The sequence below is a fragment of the Vicugna pacos genome, chromosome 10 (assembly GCF_048564905.1).
Source record: "Vicugna pacos chromosome 10, VicPac4, whole genome shotgun sequence".
Taxonomy (NCBI): Eukaryota; Metazoa; Chordata; class Mammalia; order Artiodactyla; family Camelidae; genus Vicugna; species Vicugna pacos.
The window spans coordinates 59,347,043-59,361,631 of record NC_132996.1 but is presented as its reverse complement, the minus strand read 5'-3'; the positions used below and the strand labels follow the sequence as shown (position 1 = coordinate 59,361,631).

The 14,589-nt window shown below is 46.1% G+C and overlaps 1 long non-coding RNA gene across 1 annotated transcript; it reads left to right on the top strand.

Moving 5' to 3' along the window:
- Positions 1-11,720: 11,720 nt before the first annotated feature.
- LOC140699029 (uncharacterized) lies at positions 11,721-12,783 on the top strand. The gene is made up of 2 exons (XR_012077063.1): positions 11,721-11,952; positions 12,034-12,783. It is a non-coding gene; the product is annotated as an uncharacterized lncRNA (long non-coding RNA).
- The last annotated feature ends 1,806 nt before the right edge of the window (positions 12,784-14,589 follow it).

The window sequence follows — 14,589 nt, the reverse complement described above, 5'->3', positions numbered from 1 at the left end:
TGCATTCCCACCCGCAGTGTACGTGAGTTCCTGTGGCCCCACACCCTGACCAGCATCTGGTGGTGTCAGTGCTTTGGATTTCAGACTCTCTAGAATGTAAACAGTGGTACCTGATTGTTGTTTTAATTCGCAGTTCCCTGATGACTCATGATGCTGAGCATCTTTTCATATGCTTACCTGCCGTGTATCTATCTTCTCTGGTGAGGTGTCTGTCCAGATCTTTTGCTCATTTTTGCACTGAACTCCTTTAGCTGTTTATTTTCTTATTGTTGAATTTTAAGAGTCTTTGCCTATTTTGGATATCAGTTCCTCCATCAGACATATTTTGCAAATATTTTCTCCCAGTCTGTGGCCTGTCTTTTCATTCTCTTAACAGTGAAATTCAAATTTTAGTATCCCTCAAAAGTTTTATTGCAACATGGACATGCTTATTTGTTTACCTGTTGTCTGTGGCTAATCTCTCTCTGTGTCTGCACTGTTGTGACAGAGCCCTACAGCCCGCAAAGCCTAAAATATTTACTAGCTGCCCCTTTACAGAAAAGCTGGTTGACCTCTGATTTATGGCATCATCTCCACTTCCTCCTTAGTGAGCTCGTCATTCCCAGGAAAGCAATTCTCATGAGCAACCATGACTGACCACAAACTCCCTTCTGGAATGGCTGAGTTGAAATATGTGATTCTCTTCTGCTCAACTGGCCACTTTTTGTTTCCTTCTTTCTTTTGTACAATTACTCTCTCATGGTTTTGTTCTGATGCCAGAAGGCCTTGCTCAAGGCCGTTCTGAATGGAGACAGCACTGCTGGGGCAGCTGCAGCTATCTTGCCTTTGGGGTTATGGATCTGGTCTCTTTCCTCCATGTGGGTCCAACCAGTGCCTCTCACTTTCCCACCGACCGCTTATACCCACGACTTTCCTGTGCAGGGAGTTGATGGCCCCCTAGAGGTGAATCCTTGTTACTACAGGGACATCAACTCTGCAGGCAGGAACTCTTGCCAGCTCACCTCCGGAGGGGATTCCCAGTCTCCACCTTCCCGCCCGCCCCATGGGCTCACTTTTGTGTTTGCGATTGAATCTCCCTCCAAAGTTTCGAGAATCTCATTTGCAGAATTCTCTCATCCCCTTTTCTCCTCCCAACAGCAGTAATCAATTCCAGCACGGGGGTGTCAAATCATTGAAACAAACTCCGTCTCATTTGCATTTTTCAATTTCCACATGGCTGCCAGTCTGATTTTTTCCCCTCCATATTTCTTGCCTTTTGATTTTTTTTTCATGCCTTTAACATTTGGTCTTATTTTTTTTCCCTTTTCCAATCAACGAAAAGAATGTAAATCTAGAAAAATGTGGGCAGATGTATGCTCTTTTTCTTGCTACGTTTCTACTCTTTAACTATAATAGTATGACAACAAATAAAGAGAAACAGAGAGACTTACACATTCTGTCTGATCTCTCCTCTCCTGACAGTTGTTTTTGATGACTTGGCATCTGATATATATATTTTCCCAATTTTCATCTTCTGCCTCCTACAGAATATGGGAGCTCAGGAGGGCCATAGGCCTGCCTGGTTCCTTGGGGTCAACAAAAATAACAATTATATTTTATTGAGCACCTAGTATGTGCCAGCACTTTGCTAAATGCCTTTACATTTAGAGGCACTGAAAAGAAGACAAGCTACTCTGCTCTCTCCCCTGCCCTGCCCTGCCCTGCCTTCCCTTACCATAGCTCGAATGGGTGATTGATAAACCTAGATTCTGAAATCTCATGGACTGAGTTCAGATCCTGGCTTTGCCACCCACAAGCCATGTCACTTTGGGCAGATCCCCTCACTTTTCTGAACCTCAAATTTCCCCATCTGTAAAATGAGGACTGGTAATGGCACCTTTCTCATAGCGCTGTTCTGAGGATGGCATCCATTAATATTGGTAGAGCTCTGAACTGTGCATAGCAGGTGGTGAGCATCCTGGGAGGGCAGGGATTAGGAAGTAGCTGCAGTGGGCAAGCCTGTGCTAACCTGCTGGTGGTAAGTGCTACTCCATCCCTCTGCTCCCTGCCTGACCTGCTGGGGACCAGGTATCCTAGTGAGAGGGGAGGAGGTCTGCCAGTTAAAACCAACACACACACACACACACACACACACACACACTCAGACCTCTTTTATAAGAAGTGCATTTGGATTAGTTCCTAAGTGTCACCTTTTCTGTAAAACTTGTCTGATCATCCCAGGAACTACCCATAGGTTTAAGCCAAATATGAGGGTACCACCCTTGGTCCCCGCTTCCTCTGCATCCCACTCCCACCCAATCAGCCCAGCAGCGAGTCCCCCAGCACGTATCCAGAATCTGTCCACATCTCACCATCTTCATCCTCTGAGTTCAAGCCATTACCGTCACTCACTTGTGTTCTTGCAGTTACTGCCTTTCTGGTCTCCCATGTTCGTGACGTTTTATAATCAACTTGGAAATCATTTCTTTCTGGAGAAGAGTGCCATGGCGGAAGGAAGTCTTTTCTCCCTGCTCCTTACTTCCTGTCTTGAATGTAGACTGTGATTCATGGAGCTGAGGCTGCCACCTTGTGACCAGGAGGAAAGGTTAAGAGAACTGCAGGGAGGTACACCCAGAGCCCTGTCATTTTGAACTTCTTATGTGAGATAATTAAATATCTTTCTTGGGGAAGTCAGGGGTTGGCAAACATTTTCTCCAAATGGCCAGAGACTTTTCAGCTTTCCAAGCCAACTTCTCATCACTGCTCTTGTAGCACAAAAGGAGCCATGGACAATACAGAAAAGAATGAGCATGGCTGGGTTCCAAGAGACCCAGACTTACAGACACTGAAATTTGAATTTCATACATTTTTCACATGTCACGAAATATTTCTTTTGATTTTTTTTCAGCCATTTAAACTGTAAAAATCGTTTTACCTTATGGGCTATATGAAAAAAAGAAGCAAGCCAGATTTGGCTCCTTGGTTCAGTCACTGTCAGTGAGTTTTTAGTTACTAGGAGCTGAATGCCTTCTAGATGATTCTGTTATCCAATCTTCCACTTCACAGGTGACAAAGCTGAGGTCCAAAGACCTGACACAGAATTAGCACGTGTCAGAGCTGATAAATTTAGGTCCCAAAGCCCTTGACAAGTCCAAGATTTTCCCCAGGATACAGTACTGCTTCCTGCTCTATGGCTCTTTTTCATCTAGACTGTGACGTTTTCCTTTATGTAGGTGGCTGCATTTCCTTCACATAAAATGTATTGAGTATTAACCTTAATTGAGGACCTACCATGTTCCAGGCACTTTACATTATTTAATCTTACAAGTGTGAGGCAGACATTATGCCCATTTCTCAGACGAGGAATTGGAGGCTCTGAGAGGGCTGTACCATGCCAGGGTTCACCTAGGAGTAGACGGAAGCACCTGTCCCACCCAGCCCTTCCTGCCACGCCTCACCTCCTCTCATGCTCCAGGGCTCAGCGCTGAGTGCGCCCTGGTGAAGTAGACATGACCCTCCTTGGCCGCTGAATATGTGCAAGAAAACCATGCAGAGCACACAACGACATTTCTTTCGTGAAGTTTTCTTCTGTTAAAGTCGGGTGCTTTTTATAGGTTCTAGGTGGAGCTAGAAACAAGACCGAGGAAATGATGCGGTGACATTCATTGCCTTGGCCACTAGAGGGCAGCAAGAGCCTATGTTGCCGAAGCCCCCCTTAGCCTTTTCTCCCACGTTCCGTTGAAATCATTCACAAATTGATGGGAAACTTGGAGAAAGACCATGTTTCAGCCTTTTAGTCCAACATCTTCACCTTTATGATGGAAAAAACGGAATCCCATGGGGGTCAGGTTGCTTCCTTAGGATCAGAAATTGCTAATCATTGGGTCAACAAATATTAATTGAATATTCATTGAGTCGCACGTGTTATACTACACAATTGTTGCATGGGAGGTGGAGGTACAAGGGTGGGCAGGAAAGACGTGATGCCTGCCCCCACATAGCTTGCAGTCTCGTGGAACACATGCACAATGACTGAAGATGAGAAGCATCCAGGCTTTCAAGAAAGCGAGGGATGAGAATTCCAAGAATGAGGAACCGCCAAGAGGAAGAGGGTTTGACTTGTGCTGGAACCTGGTAGACCAGCAGTGTGGCTGGTCTAGTCAGGGAAGGAAGGAGAGGTGAAGATTCAATGGTATGATCATGACCTGTACTGAATTTTCACTAGGAACCAAGCACTGGGTTGGGTGCATTATCTCACTGCATGCCCACCACAAATCTATGACTTGCATACTATTGTTATCCCCCTTTTATAGGCTCAGAGAGGTTAAGCCGCTTTGCCATGGCCGCACAGCCTGGAAGGAACATGGATGGGATCTGAACCGTGACCTGACTCCAGCACCCAAGCTCATCCTCCCTATCCCAAACCAAGGCAGAACAAAGGCTAGAACTCCAAGATGTTATCTCCTTGCCAGGACCCTCCTCACGATCAGCTTCTCCCCTTGCCTTTCAGGACGGCATCCTCTCACTGTCAGCTCCTGGGTGTGGGGGCAGGGGTGAAGGCAGAAGCAAACAATAGAGAGGAAAAGCTTTCCTAGAAAGAGATTATCAAAAGCCAGGAGGAGGATTCCCAAAACTCACACTAGCAATTGTCCCCTTTAAAAAACAGTGCTCACAAGAACACAATTCTCTGACTATAAAAACAGATTCAGGAGACCCGGAGGAAGATGCCTCGGCTTCTGAACACTGCCTGGAAGCCTAGAGAAGTCACATGGCCGGCTTTTGAAATGGAGCCAACATTCCAGGGCTCCTGGAAAATGTACAAAATTGCGTGGACAGCAGAACCAGGCCCAATAACAGATCTACCTCCTAACTTTTGAGGAGTGAAGGTCCTGGAACTACAGGGCATGTCTCTGATGGCTCAGGCCTGCGGAGTGGTCACTGGGGGATGGAGGACGGGCTTCAAGAGGAGGGAGGCTGCAGAGAGATCTAGGTCTCCTTCGGCAGCTGGCCCCCAGCCTCCTTGCACCCTGGCCCTTGCAACACTACACTGGGGACCAGTTCACTTCTTCTGCCTCATCTCCACCTGCTTAAACTCATCCAAGCCTCAAGGCACAGCCCCATCGTCCTAAAGCTGCCGCTAACACTTTCTCCAGGGCTCCAGTGTCTCCCTGCCCTCCGCTCATTCCCTATTTAATCTGCATGAGAGCTTAGCCTTTGCTCAGCAGGACAAAAACACGGCACTTGAAGTTGGAAAACCTAAGCTTGAGTCCCTGGTCCCACACTGGCAGGCTGTGACCTTGGGCACGTCACCACACCTCCCTGAGCTATTCTCAGCCGGACCTGGGGCTTGATCTGGGTAACAATGGTGAACAGAGCGACCATTTCAGTGATTGCATCTGGACAAGTGGGCATCACAACAGCGACCTCTCCAGCTTGCTGCGAGTGTGGCGCAAAATAACACACAGAGGAGCTACTTATGAGTTTAATGAATCTGCATTATGGGGGTAAGGATGCTGATATTGCAGGCACATTCTAGCCGTCTAGGAGAGCAGGGCGCAGTGCGGGCAGTGGCCGGGAGCTTGGTCTGTGGGGTCATTCTGTCTGATTTTCATCTTGGGGCCGTCTTTTTCCCGCCTTTGAGACCATGGACAAGTTATCTCAGCCTCGTGCCTCAGTTTCCTCATCTCCAAAATGGGAGGTAAGAATGGTATCCATTTTCCAGGGTTGCTGAAGGAATCATCAGTTTCTTAGGGCCGTCAGGACAAATTGCCAAAAACTGCGTGGCTTACAAGAGAAATGTGTTCTTCACACTTTTGGAGGCCGGAAGTCCAAAATCAAGGCATAATCAGGGCTGAACTCCTTCTGAAGTCTCTACGGGCAAATCTTTCCCTCCCTCTTCCAGCTCCTGGTGGGTCCAGACCTCAGGCCTTCCTTGGCTCATGGCTGCCTCGGTCCAACTCCCCTGTCTTCACATGGGCTCGCTCACCTGCCTCTCTGGGTGTCTTTTTTTTTTTTTTGATATTTTATTTTATTTTTTAAAAATTTGTATTGAAGCGTAGTTGATTTACAATGTTAGTTTCAGGTGTACAGCAATGTGATTCAGCTATACATACATATATATATATATCTTTTCAGATTCTTTTCCATTACATGTTATTACAAGAAATTGAACATAGTTCCCTGGGCTACACAGTAGGTCCTCGTACATCGGGTGTCTCTTATAAGGGCTCTCAGCATTGAACTTAGGGCCCACCTGGATAATGCGGGGTATCTTGAGATCCTTCACTGCATTACATCTGAAAAGGCCCTTTTTCCAAATAAGGTCACAGTCACAGGCTCCAGGGATTAGGAGGCTAACATGTGCTTTGGGGGCCACCATTCACCCCACCACAACCAAACAATGAATGCATGTTACATATTGGACACAGAGCCAGGAGCTACGACTGCTGTGCATTTAAAGGCTGTGTCTGAGGTTAAACTGCAGAAGCATGTCCAGCACGAGAACAGAAACCCAAGTGTAGAGAGATTGGTCGCCCTTCCCCTCGGGCCTCCGGGACCAGCGGCCTGGCTTGTCATGCTGCGTTTCCCAACTTGACCAAACTTGTTTCAGCCTTCAGAGTCCCCCGCGTCTCTCTGTTATAAACAGGGTTTTCACAAAAACCACCAGTTATTACAAAGTCTGCATCTTGCTTCACTAAGATCAGGCTGGAGGTGACCGCCGCCCCTAGGCTGAGGAGTGCAAGTTACAGAACAGCCCACCTGCAGGTGGGGGAGAAGCAGGCAGCAGAGGCGGTCTTGTTTGGTTTCAGGCCCCAGCCAGCTTGGCCTCCTTAGGAAATGCCAGGCATCAGGTTGAAAGGTCAAGGTGGTTTTTCACTGAAGAGAAAGGACGTTGGTCTCACCCTAAGAGTCTGTCCCATGGCTGAGCCTGGTCAGGTGTGTACAAGTGTCAGGGGTATGTCTGGTGGAAGGAAGAATAGGAAAAGAAAAAAAAAAAAAAAAGGAATGACCTGGGACTGAGGAGGGTGGGGAGGTCCACTGAGGTGGAAAGAGAAGGGACAGCTACACTGGTTCCAACCCTGGCGGGTCATGTGACCACTCAGAGCCTCAGTGTTCTCAGCTGACAAATAGCAGCATCGCAGGAAATGACCCTTAGGGACTCAGTGTTGGGTGGACACACAGGTGGTGCTACAAGGTGCCAACTCTTATTCCTACCACGACCAGAACGAAGAATAATGGGTGACAAGGCACTGTGGGGGTGACTGGCTCCGTTCCAGGACAGTGGAAGGACGAGAGCTCTGAGCTGGACCTGCCTGTGTCTGTGCTTGAAATGAAGCCTGGGGGCGGGGGACTCACGGTATTGTGGGAACCACAAGAGAAGCCTCTGTGCCAACTGAGAGGGTTAATTCTTGGGCCCCTAAAGTGACTTCTGGAGGTAACGTCAGAATAATAGTGCTTCGTGACCATTGTATGACCCTATTTTCACCCCTAGAGACCCCACCCCAGTAACCTGTGGTTGAGGTCCTGGCCGGAAGTGCTTTCAGGTAGTGATGATGTCAGGTTGGTGAATATGCTGTCATCGTCCCTGCGCTGATGGAGCACATTCACCCAGTCTCCCCGGCCCTGCACAAAGCTGCTCGTGAGTAGAAAGTCCACACCTCTCTCCTTACCATGCCAGCTTCTGGGACCCTCACCCCTAGAGGCCAGCCTTGGCTGATCTGGGCTTCATTTTAGAAGAAGCTATTTGTTCACCTGGCTGAAGGGAGAATCTTGAGTTAAGAGACAAGTATAATTTTAGCAAGTCTTTCTTTTGCTCGGTGGGTTCAGAATGACTGTGGTAGCTCCCTTCTGGAAAACTGCCCACTTGCCCCAGTGTAATTATTTTCTTTAAAAGTTGAGAAGCACATCTTACCCTCACTGCCACCCTCAGATCTACGGCAGTGAACCACAGAACAGCAAACACAAAAAGAATATCTTGAGGCGGCCAGGGAGAAAAGACTGTTACACAGGAAAGACAATTACACAGACATCAAGTCTCACTGCAACCCTAATGGAAGTCAGAGGACAGTAGAAAATTGCCTCAAAAATGCTGAGAAAAACTGTCAACCTTGTGTTGCACAACCAGTGAAACGATCTTTCAAGCACAAAGACAGAACACAAACGGAGCACTTGCTACTAACAGACCTCCTCCCAGACAATACAGACACTTCCTTCTCTCTTTCCAGTTCAGGTGACTTTTATTTACTTTTCTTGCTGAATTGCTCTGGTTAGAGCTTCCAGTACCACACTGAATAACAGCGGTGAAGCCCGTATCCTTGTCTCATACCCGATCTTAGGGGGAAGTTTTTCAGTCTTTCACTGCTGAGTATGCTATTAGCTGTGCATTTTCCAGAAATGCTCTTAACCAGGTTAAGGAGTTCCATTTCTGATTGTTGGGTGTTTTATTACAAAAATTGTGTTGGATTTTATCAAATGCTTTTTGGCATTTTGGCTTTGTGGGTTTTTTCCTTCCTTCCATCCATGTGGTGTATTATATTGATTTTAACGTGTTAAACCATCCTTGAACTGCTGGGATAAATCTCATTTGGTCATGGTGTGTTGTCATATAAGATTGCTATTGGAGTTGGTTTGCTATTTTGTTGAGAACTTTGCATCTATATTTGTAAGGGATATTGATCTATAGTTTATTTTCCTGTGATGTCTTTGACTGGCTTTGATACCAGGATAATGTTGGTCTCATGTGATGAGTTAAAAAGGTTCCCTCCTCTTCTGTTTTTTCGGAAGGCTTGTACGTGAAAAATGAAAAAAAAAGAAGCTGAAAGATATTAAAGGAGATCTAAATAAATGGAAAGACACCTGTGTTCATGAATTGGAAGACTTAGTATCATTAAGATGGGAATAAGCCCAAGTATTCTACAGATTCAGTGAAGTCCCTATTAGAATCCCATGTGTATATTCAGCAGAAATGGAAAAGCTTATCCTAAAATTCATATGGCATTGCAAGGGCCCACAAAGAGTCAAAAGTTTTTTAAAAGGATAAAGTTGGAGGACTCAGACTTCCTGATTCCAAGACTTACTACAGAGCTACAATAATCAAAGGTGTGGTACTTACATGAGGATAGATATATAGACTAATGGGATAGAATCGAAAGTCTAGAAACAAACTAACACCTTTATGGTAAACTGATTTTCCACAAGGGAGCCAAGACTATTCAATGGGGAAAGAACAGTCTCTCCAACACACAGTGCTGGGCCAGCTGGACACCCACATGCAAAAACAGATAAATAAAATAAAGTTGGACTCTTCACACTACATACAAAAATGAACTCAAAATGAATCAAACCCTACTATAAGAGCTAAAGTTATGAAACTCTTGGAAGAAAACATAGGGATAAATCTTCATAACCTTTGACTTTGCAATGGCTTCTTAGCTATGACACCAAAAGCACAAGTAACAAAAGAAAAAATAAAGTTGGACTTTATCAAAATTGAAAACTTTTGCACATCAAAGAACGCTATCAAGAGAGTGAAGACAACCTGTAGAATGGAAAAACATGGACACATCAAACATGAGAGAGTCTAGCATCCAGAATATGTTCAGAACTCTTACAACTCAACAAAAAGAGACCATCCAATTTAAAAATGGGCAAAGGACTTGAATAGACATTTCTCAGAATATACACAAAAGGCCAACAAGTGTATGAAAAGATGTACAGTCATTAGTCATTCAGGAAATGTAAAGCAAAACCACGATGAGATACCAACTTACACCCACTGGATGGCGAGGATGCGGGGAAACTGGAACCCTCATACATGGCTGGGTGGATTATAAAATGATGCAGCCACTGTGAAAAACAGTTTAGCAGTTCCTCAATGAGTTAAATATAGAATTACTATATGACCCAGCCATCTCATTCCTGGGTATATACCCAAGAGAACTGATAACGGGGGTTCGAACAAAATCATATGCTAATTTCATAGCGACACTATTCACAGCAACGCATAGGTGGAAATAACCCAAATATCCATTAACTGTTGAATGAATACAAATGTAGGCTATCCAAATGGGGAAATTATTCAGCCATTAAAAGGAAGTTAGCACTGATACAGGCTACAGCACGGATTAACATTGAAAGCATCACGCAAAGTGAAAGAAACCAAACACAAAAGGTCACATAATTTACAATTCCATTTACGTGAAATATCCAGAATAGGAAAATCAGACACAGGAAGCAGATTAGTAGGTGTCAGATGCTGGGGTGCAGAGATTGGAGGGTCACTGCTAGATGAGTATGAGGTTTCCTTTTAAGGAAAAGAAAAAGGTCTGGGAACTGGGTAGTGGTGAAGCCTGCCCAACATTGTGAATGTACTTAATGCCTCTGAACGTATACTTTATAAATGATTAAAATGGCAAATTTTGTTATATTTATTTTTACCACCCCAGAAAAGTTTCCCAATAACTGAAACTAGTACATAAAAGAATTTTCCTTTATGATACGCATCCATGTTGACACAACTAGTTCATGTCTTTTAGAGGAATGATATGGCTTTGAAACAAAAGCACATTGGTTTCAAAACCATGGCCAAGTTAAGTAAATTTGCTAACTCTTGTGTCAACTCGATATTATTAACATTGAATTCCAAGAAGTATTGCAGACTCTAAATTTCTCATCATCAACAAAATGTTCTTCGTATTTTTTTCCTGTGCAACCCAACCCACCCAACAGCTGTGCAAAGTTTCAGAGGGCAGGGACGGGCTAAGCCATTCTCAGGGTTGAGTCTACTGGATCCTCTCACTTTGACAAGCCCTTGAGTGTTGCTATGTTAGTTTTGTCTTTTGTCTTTTTTTTTTTTCAGTGACTGTGTTATGAAAAAGTATTTAAAGAATAGGACATAAGAACAGGTGTAAAAGAGGGGACATGGGAGGCTCACAGGCGAGTCACTTGCTGTATGGAAAAACTGGTCACCCCTGGGAGGGGCTGTCTCTCAGCGGCCAGCGAGGACCCAGATTCCAGAGCATCAAAAATAGAGAAAATAAGAAAATGATGACAGCAGACGTGAGTGGTTCTTGCCTGGGATTGTTGGCACAGAAAGGATGGGATCTGGGTCAGCCTGAGTATCTTAAAGTGGGGTATGGCAGTGGCAAGCCAGTTGGAGGTGGGTGAGGACAGGCAAATGAATCAGACAGATCCCGGGGAAGCTCGATTCGGTGAGAGCTTGAGACCCTGAGAGAGGGCGGGGGTCAGGGCAGGAGGCGGAGCCCAGATACTAGGGGGTCTGGGCTCTAGAATCTGAGTGTGTTCGCAGACGGAGGGGAAAGTCAGGGCCTGGGGCTGAAAAAAGGTGGGATCCAGAGCTAGAAGAACGGTGTTGGGAGAGAGGCACCACGAGGCAAGACTCGAGAACCAAAGCTACATGCGAAGGGCTGGTCTGTCCCAGGGAGAAGGTGGAGGTGGGAGGCTCAGGCTCAGGCCGAGGAGCCCGGGAATCCGACAGGGTACGGCGGGAGCAGCCCTGTCGCCAGCCCCTCAAAAGGGCAGCGGGTCCCTCTATCACATGTCTGGCAGCAGGGATCTTGCCAAAAGCTGCCCTCACACGCCGGTTTGCCCCTGTGGCTGCAGGGTACACAGCTCGTGAGTGGAATCAGGGTGGGGAGGGAACGGCCGCATCCCTGACTTCTCAGTATCATTTTTATGCTTTATCTCAAGATTTTTCTTTCACATCCCTTTCCCGAAGTGTTCCCTTCTGCGTCACCCTGCTAGGAAGAGGGATCAGGAAAGAAGGGGGAGCAACGACCCATCTTTCCCCGAGAGAGAGAGAGGGCGCCCTGCGCCACCCCAGCTCCTTCTGGACAAGCTCAGCACGGTGGACCCTGGAGCCGAAGAAATCAAGAGCAAAGGGGTCTTACAAGAGGCGGAGAAGAAAGTTCCTTTCAGTTTAGACCCTGAGAGCCCCAGGCATTAGCGTACCAGGTAAAATGGTCAGTGACCATTGGTAGTAGTAAAGCTCTCTCGTGTACAGTGCTGTCACTTATAAAGTGTTTCCACCTGCAGTCTCCCCCGTGAGCGTCACAAGTGCCCCGTGGTGATGCAGATCAGATGCCACCTTGCAGCAGGAGCCTGAGCCTTGTCCTCCAGGATCAATCTCTTCAGCTTACAGCGCCACCCAGTGGCGAGACCCACGCCCCCCTCCATCATTCGGTCAGCCCCCTGCTTGGGCAGAGCTGTACTCTCCACATTCTCCTCCTCTCAGCCTCTCTCATCTGGGGGCTTTGCTGGAACACCCGAGGCTCAAGACTGCTTTCCAGATCAGCCCTAATGCAAAGGAAAGGCTGCATCTAGTGATACCTGAGACAAAAAGTGGACTGATGCACGAGGTTCTTTGATGTCAGGGGATTCTGTTTCAAACTCTCTTAAGAATCCAATCCATGGCTACTAAATCACCCTATTTGGGTTTTTACTCTGAGACTCCCTGCCACACTTCAGGGGACGAGACATGGAGGAAAGCCCTAGTCCTTCCTCTAACCCCTGCCCTGCGCAGCCTGTTCTCTAGAAGAATGGATGTTGGTCTTGTCTTTCCTGAAGGTTCCAATCCCAGGTATCCCTCTACACCAAACAATTGACTTAGAAAGTCGGGGAGAAACAAGACTCAGCCTCTGCTGGAACTACGCCTAGGCTTTCCTTTCCTGATCTGTGTCTCCATTGTTCTTCAATATTAGTAACAATTGATTTCTTTGTAGGATGTAGAGAAACAGGAGGAGCTCCGCCCCACAGGAAGTAGAAAATAAAATCAATTCTCCAAGAGGTAGGGCTTGAGGTCAATCATGGGACACTAGCCTCCTCAGAAAAAGTCTACCAGCTTCGGGAAGCTGGGCTCTGGGAATGTGCTCTGGAGAGCTGAGCTCTAGGCCCTGATCACAGAGCTACTGTGTCATCACAAAGGGGTCTTGTGAGAGGGGGAGGGAATGGAGAGAAGATGAACCCACAAACCCCACCCTCACCATCTGAACTATCAGGTCCCTCCACCCTTCTCTGGACTGCTCCATCTGCAAAGCCATCAGGATTTTCTATTTAGTTCACATAGAACTCAGAGGTCAACTGTGTCCACCATTCAACCCACCCACCCTGACTCAAAAGAATGGCTGATGTCATTGAGAGAGCCCTAGACTCAGGGTCAAGATTTCAGAATTAGCCACGAGTGAACTGGGAACCTTGAACAAATCATTCCTGGCTCTGGAGCTCAGAATTTTCATCTGTTAAGAGCACTGGACTGTACCAGAGTTTTCTGCGGAACACTGTTTCCCAAGAAGATGGTGAAAAATGGGGGCAATACATTCCAAGGCCCAATAAGTAATTCTGCAATTACTCCTTGCAATTCAAATGCATCCAAGGGTATTAAGAGGTCTAAATTCCTGACAGTAAAGAAACCTCTTAAATTTTCTTCAGTCTGACATTTCCAAACGTTATTGACCACAGAACATTCCCTCCTTTGTGTATGTGTATAAAAACAATTAAGACCTTGAAGAATATAATTTTCAATGGATTACTGGATTACTTGGGGATATTATGAATGGGATGATTGCTAAATTTGTTTTACTCTTTAAACTCATCATATCTTTCTCCTAAATTAGGAGACACTCTCTCAGTTAAAAATGAACTCATTACAAGACAAGTAGGCAGTTGATAAATCAGAGTAAACACTGGTGCCATTTTCAGAGCAGAGCCATCCAGAGAGTGGAAGAGGAAGCCCCCCTCCCTGGGGGAGGGCCTGACCAGTCACATGTCCCCAGCTCCTTTGCTGGGATCCTGGCCCACAGCAATGTCCTCTTCTCAGGTGGGACTCTGGACAAGGTCATGAGAGAGAGAAAAAGAGCTGCGTTTCTTTCTGCCCAATGCCCCAGAACGTCACCTCCTCTCATCTTCATGAGAAAATTGTTATAAAAGGCCCCTTCTTTATTTCAAAGATGATTTTACAGAACTGATCTCAGTTGGGTGTGTTCCTAATTGGGCTTCTTTTTCCAAATTGAGAGAATTATTTTACATTGACGTAAAATAGACCCCTTTCATCCCTTTTGTCCCGTAGCCTCCTGTGTTGTGGATTTGTTCATCCCTTCATTCTCCAAAATGTTATACCTGCCAGGCATTAGATTTGAGGACTCAGCAGGAACCCCAGAGGCTAGTCCAGTGTTGGCTGTTTTCATCTGTACTTTACACTTTACCTCTCTATGTGCATTTATAATTCCCCAAATTTATTGTAAGTCCATTGGGGCAAAGCCTAGTCTCCGACAGTACCCACAACAATGATCTATGAAGGCTGGTACTTGCGTGCTCTGGGCACTCCCACCTAGCTGCTGGGTAAGTAAGAGAAAGGATGAATGAATGACTAGACCCCAGCAGACAGCTGGTCCAGGCTATGAGACAGAATCAGTTTCCCAAGAGGTGACAGAGCAGACCTCTTATTCAATACAAAGTGCATCTTTGACTGTTTCTCATTTAAAAAGCCAGTCACTCAAACAAGAAAATGTGGGCCTGAGAATTGATCCCAAACCACTGGAAATGAATTCTCAGATGCCCACTGAGAGCATTCGGAGCATGTTCCATAGAACATCA